The sequence below is a fragment of the Sinohyriopsis cumingii genome, chromosome 9 (assembly GCF_028554795.1).
Source record: "Sinohyriopsis cumingii isolate HCF-2022 chromosome 9, ASM2855479v2, whole genome shotgun sequence".
Taxonomy (NCBI): Eukaryota; Metazoa; Mollusca; class Bivalvia; order Unionida; family Unionidae; genus Sinohyriopsis; species Sinohyriopsis cumingii.
The window spans coordinates 54297632-54310245 of record NC_142969.1 but is presented as its reverse complement, the minus strand read 5'-3'; the positions used below and the strand labels follow the sequence as shown (position 1 = coordinate 54310245).

Here is a 12614-nt window from a genome sequence, read left to right as displayed (position 1 = left end):
AAAACGATTCCCTAGAAGGCGCCACCCTATACCCGAGTGGTGAAACCATCTATATTATTGTTTAGCAATACAAATTTTAAATTAGGCACTGTGACAGCCATATTGGAAGTAAAATCAGCACCATTTCCAATCAAGTCAAACCTGGAACTATTAACACCATCAGGAGAAACTGAAACAAATTTTTCAACCTGTCAATTGTGACAGCCATGGTCTGACCAGCACCATTTTCATTCCGGCCAACTAGGCGATATAATCAGTCCTCTGGTGAAAACCCCATAGAGATATGAATTTCCATTAAGGAGAATGCTAACTCACATGGTAGTAACACTGATATGGAACCATTTTCATTTTGTACCAATTAGACATCACAAGAAGTCTCTGGATTATTGTGTGCATATAAAGTTTCATGGCAATTCTCCAAGTAGTTATGGGAAAACTGCAATTAACAATCATGGACATCAAACAATAGGCTATCAGATGAGTTATTCTGGACTATGTCCAGTAGAGCAAAAAATTATGCCCCAAAAAAATCAACTAAATCCATTAAATTCATACATCATATCTGCAATCCCTACCTTTATATATCCCAATTATATTTAGAAAAATTCACAACTTTTGCAAATGGGGTTGGGGGATTTTCTGCCCTTTTTTTTAGTTCTAGAATAGATTCTGAATACCACTTCTCTTAAAAGACCACTTTTGGATCATCATAAATCTGACTGCATTTCATTCCCGAAATAATGAATATTACCCACAGAACTGGAGTTTATTTTCATATCCTGAAGAATCCTAACAAATTAATAATCACTAACCCACCTTGTACATTTCCACCGGAGGCTACTTCTTGACAATATCTTTGGCTCATATCAAAGATTCGTTTGAAAGAGACACCATCTTCTTTCCTCAAAGGAGAAAAAACTGCAAAAGAAAAGTTTTTTTAAAAAAAATCAGCTTCATGGTATTTTTCTTTAACTGCAAAGAAAAGGTCCTTTTACCATTTATTTTATTACCCACCCACCCCAAGGTCTCTAGGTCAAAGGTGAGGTATCTAAGCTTTGGGGTGATTTTTATAGCTTTTCTGTCATTAAAATGACAAGTTATTCCATTATGTTGACAAATGTATACTGTGCCTATAGATACAGATATTTTTTTTTTAAATTGTAACTGGATCACAAATATTCATGCTACACTATATACATGTTTTAATGTTTCGGTTCAACAGAAACTTTAGATTTGCGATATACTGCAATTCAGAACAGTGTATTGTGGCATGTACTGCAGTATACATCTACTGGGAAATTTATCAGAAACTGCAAAATGTAAGAATAACAAAGTAGTCAATGTTCTATATAGCTTTAATTTCTTTTAATTCTCTCTACATGAACAGTAACTGGGAAACATGCCTACATGTGGGCAAATCTAAGCTGTAGGAGATGGGCTCTTTGTATTTTTGCAACTTTGCCTGAATTAACAGCTAAAAACTGGATGATGTCAGCAACCATGAACAATCAAGTTCATCATCACACCTATGAATTTCATCTATGCATTATATTCCCAACAAATGGCAACGCTATTTTATTTATCTTTTATTGAAAATTTTCAGACAAGAACACCCGAGATGAGTGATTTTCAGGGAATGACAAGTTTGGTCATTTCAGACAAAGTGCCCAAAGATAAGTTGTTGTTGTTTTAGGGTTTAACGCCATTTTTCAGCATATGACAGGCTATACATGATGGCCAGAATTAATGGTGGAGGAAGAACCCAGGAAAACCCCAGAAAGAACCACCGACCCACAAGAAGCTACTGGCAAGCTTTCTCACATACCCACATTGGCTGAATCCAAGACTCGAACCCATGCAGACAGAGGTGAGATGGCAGTGATCCGTAATGGACAGCGCTTTAGACCACTCTGCCACTCAGGCCCCCCCCCACCCAAGATAAGTAATTTTGCCCTTTCAAATCAGGACCAGATAAAGCAAGACTTCCCGTTACACGTCTGCCATTTTTGGTAACTGATATGCAACAAACAGGATATAATGTACAGTTCAGCCATTTTCTCAACAGACACATCTTTTCCAAATTCCTTCTTTACAATTATAGAACAAAGGAGATTGAAAGAGACAAAATATTTAAATGGAATAAATGAAGTAAACTTTTTGTTCATATACAATTTATAGAAAAGCAACATAAACTGTATCACTGACAACACACCAATGCGCATATAATAACATAATCTGTATCATAAGGTACTAGTAAAACTGCACTCCCTTTCAAGTAGGTTAACCATCACTATTTGGTCACCCCCTCAATTTCTCTTTTATCTGATCTGCAACACTGCTGTCAGGAATACATTGTCCCATTCATGATCTCCAGCACTGCTGTCAGGAATACATTATCCCATTCATGATCTCCAGCACTGCTGTCAGGAATACATTATCCCATTCATGATCTCCAGCACTGCTGTTAGGAATACATTATCCCATTCATGATCTGCAACACTGCTGTCAGGAATACATTATCCCATTCATGATCTGTAACACTGCTGTCAGGAATACATTATCCCATTCATGATCTGTAACACTGCTGTCAGGAATACATTATCCCATTCACAATCTCCAACACTGCTGTCAGGAATACATTATCCCATTCATGATCTCCAGCACTGCTGTCAGGAATACATTATCCCATTCATGATCTCCAGCACTGCTGTCAGGAATACATTATCCCATTCATGATCTCCAGCACTGCTGTTAGGAATACATTGTCCCATTCATGATCTGCAACACTGCTGTCAGGAATACATTATCCCATTCATGATCTGTAACACTGCTGTCAGGAATACATTATCCCATTCATGATCTGTAACACTGCTGTCAGGAATACATTATCCCATTCACAATCTCCAACACTGCTGTCAGGAATACATTATCCCATTCATGATCTCCAGCACTGCTGTCAGGAATACATTATCCCATTCATGATCTGCAACACTGCTGTCAGGAATACATTATCCCATTCATGATCTGCAGCACTGCTGTGACGAATAAAACATCCATTACATGATCCCCATTACTACCCCCAAAGCGCTTTCGAACACCGAATCAGGTCATGGACAATATTTTACGAAATTCCATGACATAAACACAGAAAAAGGCAATCAGAATATTCTTCACAATTCCTTTCACCTTTTCCTAGCATAATGGATCTATTTTGTGGAAGGGGTCTCTAGCATTTTCATGCAATCTCTATACTTTTTTTTTAGATGTGATATTTCATGTGTACCCTGCATTACGTAGTTGTCTCTTACAGCACATAAGTACAATAGTGGCCATGTAGTGCCAATTAATGTAAAGATCAAAACATGCAGGTCGTAAGAAAGTGATATTAGGATCACACATAACCACTCAAACCTTCAACTGGTTGGTTTTCGATTCCACATATACTTGTAAATATTAAAAGGTTTCCAGTGCATGTTATTTTATGAAAGGGGGGGGTGTATTTTGCATGGAAATCAGTGTTGTAGAAGGCCATGAACTCAATTACTTTGCCGTTTGGCCAAGAAAATAAAGTTCTTTTTTCCCTGTAAGGTTGGAAGAAAAATGGGTTAGTTCATACTTTGTATAACATACCAGAAAAGTATGGGTATTTCAATGTGCATGAATGCATGACCAAAGAAGGTAATAGCTTATCTGATGATAGATTGTTGTTTAGTGTGAGACTAGATAGCTAGAGGAATATACTAATGTCCTTGTGTGTGTTCGGACAGGAAGCTTTTAGGGACCAGAGGAGCTGTAGGAGACAGAGAAGGGAAATACCCTGGTACAGTTGGTCCCGAGTCTCTGGGAGACAAGAAAAGGAGAGAACAGAAGTGGAGTTAGTGGAAGGGTGAAGGACGTGGTTGTTGGACTGAAGGGGTACTGAGTACCAGTCAAGAAATACTTCAGAGCAGAAACACAGGACAAGAGGAAAATCTATCACACTTAGTCAGATGATGAAATATGCCATCACTTGGTCGAATGAAAGACGAGTGATAGGGTTTTGCATATTGAATTTCATTTGAAGAAGGACAATCTGTAATTGAATGGCATTAAGTTTGTTGTTTATTTGAATTTCACCTTTGTGTATTCAGTAATTTAACTGTTGGCATCGCTGACTGGGGGCTCAGAGCTTTGCATCTCTATCACTACTTCAATTTCTAACAAAAACGAGCCAGGGTGGGTCTTCTGTAATAATTAAAGATAATACTGGGAGCACCCCACCCCAGCGTAAGGTAGCATATGACGAGACCTTTACGCAAACATTATAATCAACAATTATAAATTTTATAATTTTATCAAGATATTCTAGTTTAATTTAGAAATTTTCCTTTCTTTTTATAATATAAAAGTACTACTACTAATTATAATAACTGTGATGATGATAATGGTTACAATTAAATCAGATGGTTCTTCTTTTTAATAATAATAATAATAATAATAATACAGTAGTGATGGTAATGATGATAGTTACAATTATATATGATTGTTCTTGTAATGTGACAACAAGGATTATTACAATTTTATCCGAGATAGTTGTTCTTTTTTATAAAAATAACAAGAAGAAAAATGATGATAATGATGATAGTTACAATTACATACGATGGTTCTCATAATGTGATTATGACAATGATAGTTATCAATAATATCAGACATGTTTCTTCCAATTTTTTAAAAAATCTATTAATTGTAACTATGATCATTACTACTGTGTACATTACTAGCTTATGCCATCACTGTAAAACATACCAAAAAGAAAACATACCAAACAAAAACATACCAAAAAGAAAACATACCAAAAGAAAACATACCAAAAGAAAACACCAAAAGAAAACATACCAAAAAGAAAACATACCAAAAGAAAATTTTATTCTGGTTTTAACACCTGGTAAATCCATTATTCTCCTTGATTTTGAGAAAATAAACCCGATTGTGATTAATTGGGCTTTTTTTTTACTTGATAATATAGCTTTGAATATTTTATTTTCTAAAGACAGGATAATAATGTAGAAACCACTAATAAAACCTCAAAACATACCAGTTAGACTCCTGTCAATCCTCTATCTATTCATTGGCCCTGAATGTTACACCCCTCCCTCCCCATTCTGCAGCCCTCTCATTTTCAGGAACTAGCTGACCTAGTTTACATATGTAAACATATCAATCAAAACTTATAAAAAGAGAAATAAGGACACAAAGGTCCCATACAAGTATTTTTTTGTCAGTTACCTATTTTCAACAGTAAATGTCAAAGCACAAAAAGTCAAAGCAGTATCAGATACACTTTCTGTATGTAATATCATCCCAAAAAAATTGTTCTCTATAAACCATTTTCCAGCTATGAATAAGATTCGAAGGTGGAAAGCACCAGCCCAAATCTTCACCAGTTTTTTAAATACAGTTTTTTATGGAGTTAAAAAAAAAAAACACTCTTCTATACCAGTATGACACAAATCAGGTGAAAAGTTCAAGGCACATGATTAGATCTGTGTGTAGTTTTTTTGAACAGGCACTGTTTCCTTTTCCAAAGGAGTATTTTCAGCCACACATCAGGGACTCACCATTTCATTTTATAGGGAGGGCAGGAGATTTATTTTAGAAAGAAATTAACTTCCAGCCTATAAAAACCTATTAATTTTTTTTTACCTTGAAATAATGAAAAATATGTCCTTGTCATAAAGAAAACAACCACCACCAACATCCTTCCCAAAAAAGTAGATATCCTTCCTTCTTCTTTCAAAACTTAGAATGAATGAGAGCCTGAGAATAAATGCTGATAAATCTAATAGTGTAATTTCCTTCCCTAGGCTGCAGCCAATCACGACTACAGGAATAATGACAATAGGAAAAATCTATGCCAGAGGTGGGCAAACTTTCCAGTGCAAGTGCCGCATACACAAATTTACACCTTGTCGAGGGCAGCATAGTTCATTAAGTAAAATAATTAATATATGAAATAGCAAAAACAAAAGGTTTTTCTAAATAACATCATAATTAATTTTCAGTTGTTAATATGTTGTTAATATTTGAAAACTTAAACTTCAAAAGAAGCATATTTATTTGATAAACAGAGTAACATAAACAGAGTCAGTGCGAATGATGACTTGTTTTTAGGCAGCATGAAAACCCTTGGCGGGCTGCATGCAGCCCACGGGCCGTAGTTTGCCCACCCCTGTTCTATGCTATGCAATGATCACCATATACTGTAGTATGAAGCCATTCATGAAAATAATCAAGAGACCTTGGAAGGGACTGATGCTCTACTGAAACAAAATGAATTTCAAGGAATTCAAGATAAGAGCAAGATTTTAAAGATGGCCACATATTGGACATCAGATCTGTACTTTTTAATTTATGATCAACACAAAATTAATGTCTCTTTGTGAAAACTTCATTCAGAAATAGTAGTGATAAGATTTTCAATCTGGCCACTGTTGCAGCATATGAGATTCCAGATCAGCACCATTTTTATTAAGCCCAAGTAGACATTCTAAGAAGTCTCTTGGCAAAACCCCTGTTCAAAATTAGATTTGCATTTAGGACCAAACAGACATCATGAGAAGCTTTGTACAGACAACCTACAGAATACTGTGGTGACCATATTGGATGTCCATTTTCATTCAGGACAAGCCAGACCATGGAATGAATATATGTGCAAAGCTTCAGGGTAATCCTCCAAGTAGTTTAGGAGTAGTAATAACACACTTGTGGTCATGGATTGATTATGCACAACTGACCATCCCATCTGTTCTTCTGGTCTATGACCAGTTGAGTTTTAAACTAAAACCACTTGCAACCAGCACTAGTGTTTACTTCCCCCCCCCCCGATAAACATCCCAAACCACATTTTAACCTATAATTCTATTGACCTCCTGGAGAAAAAAAAAGAATCTATTGTAATCAAGATGTGTGTGCTAACCAGAGTGCAGATTACACTGTTTCTGAATTCTACCTTTTTTTCTGATTTAGCCAGTGGGTCACCAGCCTGTGGGCTTTGAGGAGAACCAATTAATAATGGCAGCCCCCCCCCCAATCATCAAGGCCCAGTTAAATTTTCCAAAGTCATTAATAAATTTGATTTGGAGTCAGTTTATTTTCTACAGCGACCAGCCTATTTCCATGAGAGCAGGCCCCATTGGCCAATGGAACAATCTGTGTCGAACTGACCCCAGCTGATTGACTGAGAACCTTTCATTGTGGCAGATTAATGCATTGTGAAGTTGATTCCCTATGTAAATGAATTGTATTTTTAAAAAATTTGCTAACAACATACAACACAAACTTTGCAATATGAAACTCAGGCTTAATTAGCAAAGTTTAATTAACAACACATAATTATCATGCCTGTGAAAAATTATTAAACTGCTGGGTGAGGAAAACTTTGGGTGCGTTTGATCAGAGGGCTCTGGTTGTAGGGGTGCGTTTGATTAGATGGCTCTGGTTGTTCTAAGTGGTGAAATATTATCATTGCAATACAGTGTCAAGATATGATAACCACACCAACTGAGAACCCCATGGCAGATTAATGACCCTTGACCTATTTTATGAACAGCAGCACTGACTATATTTATAGGTTCCTGTCCATGAGAGAGAAAAAAAAGAACAGGCTGATCAAGCAACATTCCATAACATCAATGGTTCCCAAGCTTTTCAAGTAGAGGGCCATATCTACTATTTTCGGTAACTAAGCGGGCCACAACGTTATAAAATTATGAATGTTTATCAATGTTTATAAAATTATAAAAGTCATGTAATATCATTCTTAAATATATTAACTTTCAGCAACCATATCTAAAACTTTAAAAGCAGTCAGTGTCAGTCCTGCACTACAGTCATTTTCGGTTTTAAATCAAATCCGTAGATTAAGCAAACCGATTTACCACTACGACTAGGCACAAACATAAATTTCTCCGTCCAATCTGCGTTGAATTCACGACAAGCAACGTTCTCACATTTTCGCTTATTAGCATTGTTTGATTCTACGTTATCAACGTTCATGCTTATCGGCTTTAACGGTAAATTTGTATCTGAAAAATCTAATTTCAACACGAAACTGCAGACTACTAAACAGTTGTAACAGATGACATCATGGCGTCTTGCGCACTCTGATTGGTCAACAAGGCTGGGAAAAGGGTATTTCCAAATGTTTCATTCGCTAACTTAACGGGCGCATTCGATAATTATATCCGAGCACAACAATCACGCGCAGAGTGAATTATCGAACGCTGACAGAGCTCCAAGTGCTCGACCAAAATGACAGACTTCTTAGAAATAACATTCTAGACTCTAGAATACTGTAGATCGCGCATTATTGCAACTTTCGTCTAGTTATTATTTATTTATTTGAACGTCAATAAATTGTTGAAATTATTAAAATACATTATAGTAAATATAGAGGCATCACGGACCACTTTATGAGAGCTGACGGGCCACAAGTTGCCCGCGGGCCGTGGTTTGGGAACCTATGCATTACATTGTATAAAGGGTATTTATAGCTTTTTATGACCTCAAAAGCATACAGTAAAATGCAAACACCATGTAAATGAAATAATTTAATAGGCTTCATATAATATGGCAATAGCTTATATACTTGCTTACAAGTCAATTATAACTGCATAGATCATGATGTGACAAAATGCACCAGCTAATCAGTCTATTTTCTTTGTTTTTACCAATTAGACCTAACAAACGGAATACTAGCACCTCTAGATCTATGATGACAGATCTGGGTCTATGTCATTTGCAGCTGGATCCAATACATATGCAAGAAAATATGGTAATCAGTGATTGGCCAGCAGAGGCCATGTTTGACGTAAAACTGTAATTATTTTCAAATGAACTCCTAGTTGTTCTATTTAACTGACTTAAATTCATAATGAAATAGACACTAAAAATGGCACAAAAAACTGCCTCAAAACTTTTGTATTCTAATCATCGATTATATTTTGAGCCTAATGTTTGTCTACAACTTTTAACAATTGATTTTTCTTGACTAGAAATTCTCACGTGTTTACACAATCACAGGAGGCATTAATCACCTAAAAAGTTCCCTTCCTATGATTCCTCCAGGATTTGTAAGCAAGTGAATTCCACTGCCTACAGTTTTTATAAAAGCTGGTAGTGGGTGGGGGATTTTCAATTTTAAGGGGGCAGGTTTTGTACAAAAGCAATATCTTGGAACAAACCCATTATAGTACATTTCAACAAACATGTGAAAGTAGCTCATGGTGAATAAAGACAAAACCTGCAATTATTTAGCAGCAGTTATCGTTCATTACAACGATGGTGCTTTATTGTATGCACTGGAACTGTGTGTTAATCATTATGTCACTTTCCTGGCCATTTGTATGCAAAATATGGTCCATACAAGGCCTTTATGAAATTAATTAACTTGAGGAAACAAACAAAAAAACACACAAGGTTCAAACACTTAGATGACATCTGTATTGTAGCCCATTCCAAGAGCACTTGTCCAAGAAATCAGTCATTATAGTGTTTTCTGTTGCAGTTTCTACCAATCATGTTGCGTGCATAAAGTTAAACTACAGAAAGTACTGTTGCAGTGTTTCAGTTTTACCTTGATCCATATTTGATGGCATAACAAAATCATTTGTCCAATACTGAAAGAGCAATGAATGTATTTTCTCAAAGTTGGTCCTATTCTGTAAAGAAGTATTTTTGTAATCAGTGGACAAGAGAATGTAGAAAAGACCCAATCCACCCTCCAATAAATCACAAAAGGTGAATGATGGACATGCAGTGGTAAAGAGGCTAGGATGCAAAATTCAGGACTGAAAGAGTGAGGGTTAAAATTCTACCATCTTACCAAAACCAGTTGGTTACCATATTGTGTCCCTGGGCAAGGCACTTTACTCCATTTGTCTAGTGACAATATCACCTACCAGGTATCTTTTGACCAGATAAAAAAAATCTTTGTTCCTCTCCCATAATTTAAACTCTTCATTACTTAGACCATATCTCCTAAAACTTAGAGACACAAAACAAATTGTGTTGAATTTGTTGTCCCCCACCCATGCATGTGATAATAAAGTAGGTAAATAAAACACGTATTTCATAATACTCTGAAAGAAACTAACCTTATGATGTTCTCATTTATTTTCGTTCTTCTGAAACAATTTATGAGCAAATGACACCAACATATCCATTATCCAAAAGCCACATGGTCCTGATATGAAGTGTACGTGTCCAAAGTGCGTATTGCTTATACTGAGTATAAACATTGACGTCTTTTCATCAAATGAACGCTGAATCCAACAAAATCAGAAACGAGAGAGAAATAACCAACTGCTTCAAGGAATTGTGCAATTCACATATGACACGGTGTATGGGGCAAAATAACTAAGAAATCTATTATATCCAGGTCAACAATTGTTCCACCAATAAAAATCATTATTAAGTATATTCCAAATGACAATATGTTTGCTATTTTGAAAATTAATGTTGTGTAGGCTATTATATCCTGCAGACATCTATGTCTGGCTGTATCAATTATGATAACAATGTAGCACACAAAAGAAATTTGAGTGGTGAACAAACACACCTGGCTGAGAGAAATAAAGCTGTTGGTTCAACAGGGGCTATCAAATACAAAGCCTTTTTTATTTACAAAGCAGGCCAACACTGTAAGCCAAATGAGGATTCTTTTTAGAAAGCCAATTTTTTTTAAATATGCAAAGTAAGCTGACCAGGAAAGCCGACCTTGCTTTCTGTTAACCAGTATTCACTGGAATTTCAAAACTAAATTTCAACACTGGAACACTGAAGTTAAACTACAGAAAGTACTGTTGCAGTGTTTCAGTTTTACCTTGATCCATACCTGATGGCATTACTTACTTTGAGCTCTGTAAGTGACACTTTGAGCTTACATTCCATAAAGTCTATTAAACCAGGGGTCTCAAACTCATACCAACCTGAGAGTGGCATGAGGGCATTTTCGATGGCCCAAGGGCCATGCCACCTTTGTTACCTCTCATGACACCTTGTGATGCCAATAATTGTGTGGGCCACAGGATATGGCTTGGTGGGCCACATGTCTAAGACACCCCTATTAAACCATAAACTGCAAGTGAATAGGTTTCAAATGTGTGGCATTATCACAAGAAGTTCAAATCAACTGTTAACTGAATATGGGACAACTTCGCACTAAGCAACTATAAAATTCATGGCTCAATCAATGTGTTGGGAAAATAAACCATTTGCTGCCATTACAAGCATATTAATCTTGAGACACCACTAGCTCCCTCTGTAAATTGGGAGGAAGTGAAAATATTTTAATGGTCTGGTCAAGGCCTGAAAACATCGGCAGTCTGAAGTCCAGAACTGATCTTTTTGCGACTGCAGACCATCACGCTTTTAATATTTCTCTAAGTTTTCCTGTAAAATGAATAGAATGTGCGATTTAATCCTTAAACATCTGAAAAGAGACATTCAAGTGCAATGGTCCAGTCAGTGGATCTATAATGAGAGACTGGGTTCAGCTCTGCAGTTTTATGCATTGCACAGTGTATAATGTATACACATATCAGTTTTCTGGTCTTTCTCACATGTAATCCTGGTTATTTTGTTTTACTAAAAAAATTTCTTCTATATCTTGGGTACTTATTCATCTGCAAGAACGAACATCAATTATTTGCTCATTTCCAGTATATTTTTTTGGTTGTTTTATATGCACTGAAATTGCTGGAACAAAGTTTGGTTTATTTGGACATGTGGACTCAGGCATCCAACTGGTCCTGGACCATGGAGTCTGGAGAGAGAAAAAAATTGCTGGACTTGGCTTGGTTAAGGATCCTAAAGAGCACTGACGCCAGATAACTTCATGGCGGAGTGGTTGTTGTTGTTGTTTTGGGGTTTAACGCCATTTTAACCAGCGCAGACAGAGGTGAGATGGCAGTGATCCATAACGGAGAGCACTTTAAACCACTTGGCCACTCGGGGTCCCCATGGCAGAGTGGTACAAAACTTCAGTCGCAAGTCAATAAGGCCAACTGGCTTTTCCAGTATATCAAGTAAATGTAATCAAGAAATTTTACATTTTATCGTATAAAAAAAACCCAATACAAATATTAATAACAAACTAATAGCAAATTGTTTCTGATGACCACTTGCATATTTGGAACAATTAAATCCATTTTGTCTGAAAAGACGTGAAATGAAATAACACTGAAATCCAATTTGTTGGACAAGATGAGAAATGAAACAACTGGCATAATCTTTATACAACAGATGCCAGCAAACTGTACATTGTTCTTTTATGTCTGCATCCAAGATTCTGTTACTGATCTGAGAGACTAAAAAAACAGGTATATGTGGGTTTTATTCAGGCCAATCCAAGGGCAAGGTTGTCTATTCACTCATCAAGTGTTACAATGGGAACTTCACAGTCTATTATACAGCCCTGATTGTACAGGTAGAGTAACAACTTCGAAGGGCACTGACACAGAACTTTGGACCATGCCCAGTTTTCCCTGTCCGTAAAACTGTTATTGGCAGGCAGGTACACTGGTCTGGTGACTCATACACAAGTACAAATGTACCTACAGTTTATAAATACAGCA

At 36.4% G+C, this 12614-nt stretch overlaps 1 protein-coding gene across 2 annotated transcripts in view; it reads right to left on the bottom strand.

Moving 5' to 3' along the window:
* The window catches only part of LOC149791838 (uncharacterized), a 129202-nt gene that overhangs the window by 100625 nt on the left and 15963 nt on the right, over nucleotides 1–12614 (bottom strand). The window contains exon 2 of one of the 2 annotated variants that reach the window (XM_089970347.1): nucleotides 817–918. The exons of the other annotated variant lie outside the window; for it this stretch is intronic. The gene's annotated coding sequence lies outside the window, so the exon portion shown is untranslated. The remainder of the gene's footprint in view (nucleotides 1–816; nucleotides 919–12614) is intronic. 2 annotated transcript variants of the gene reach the window in all.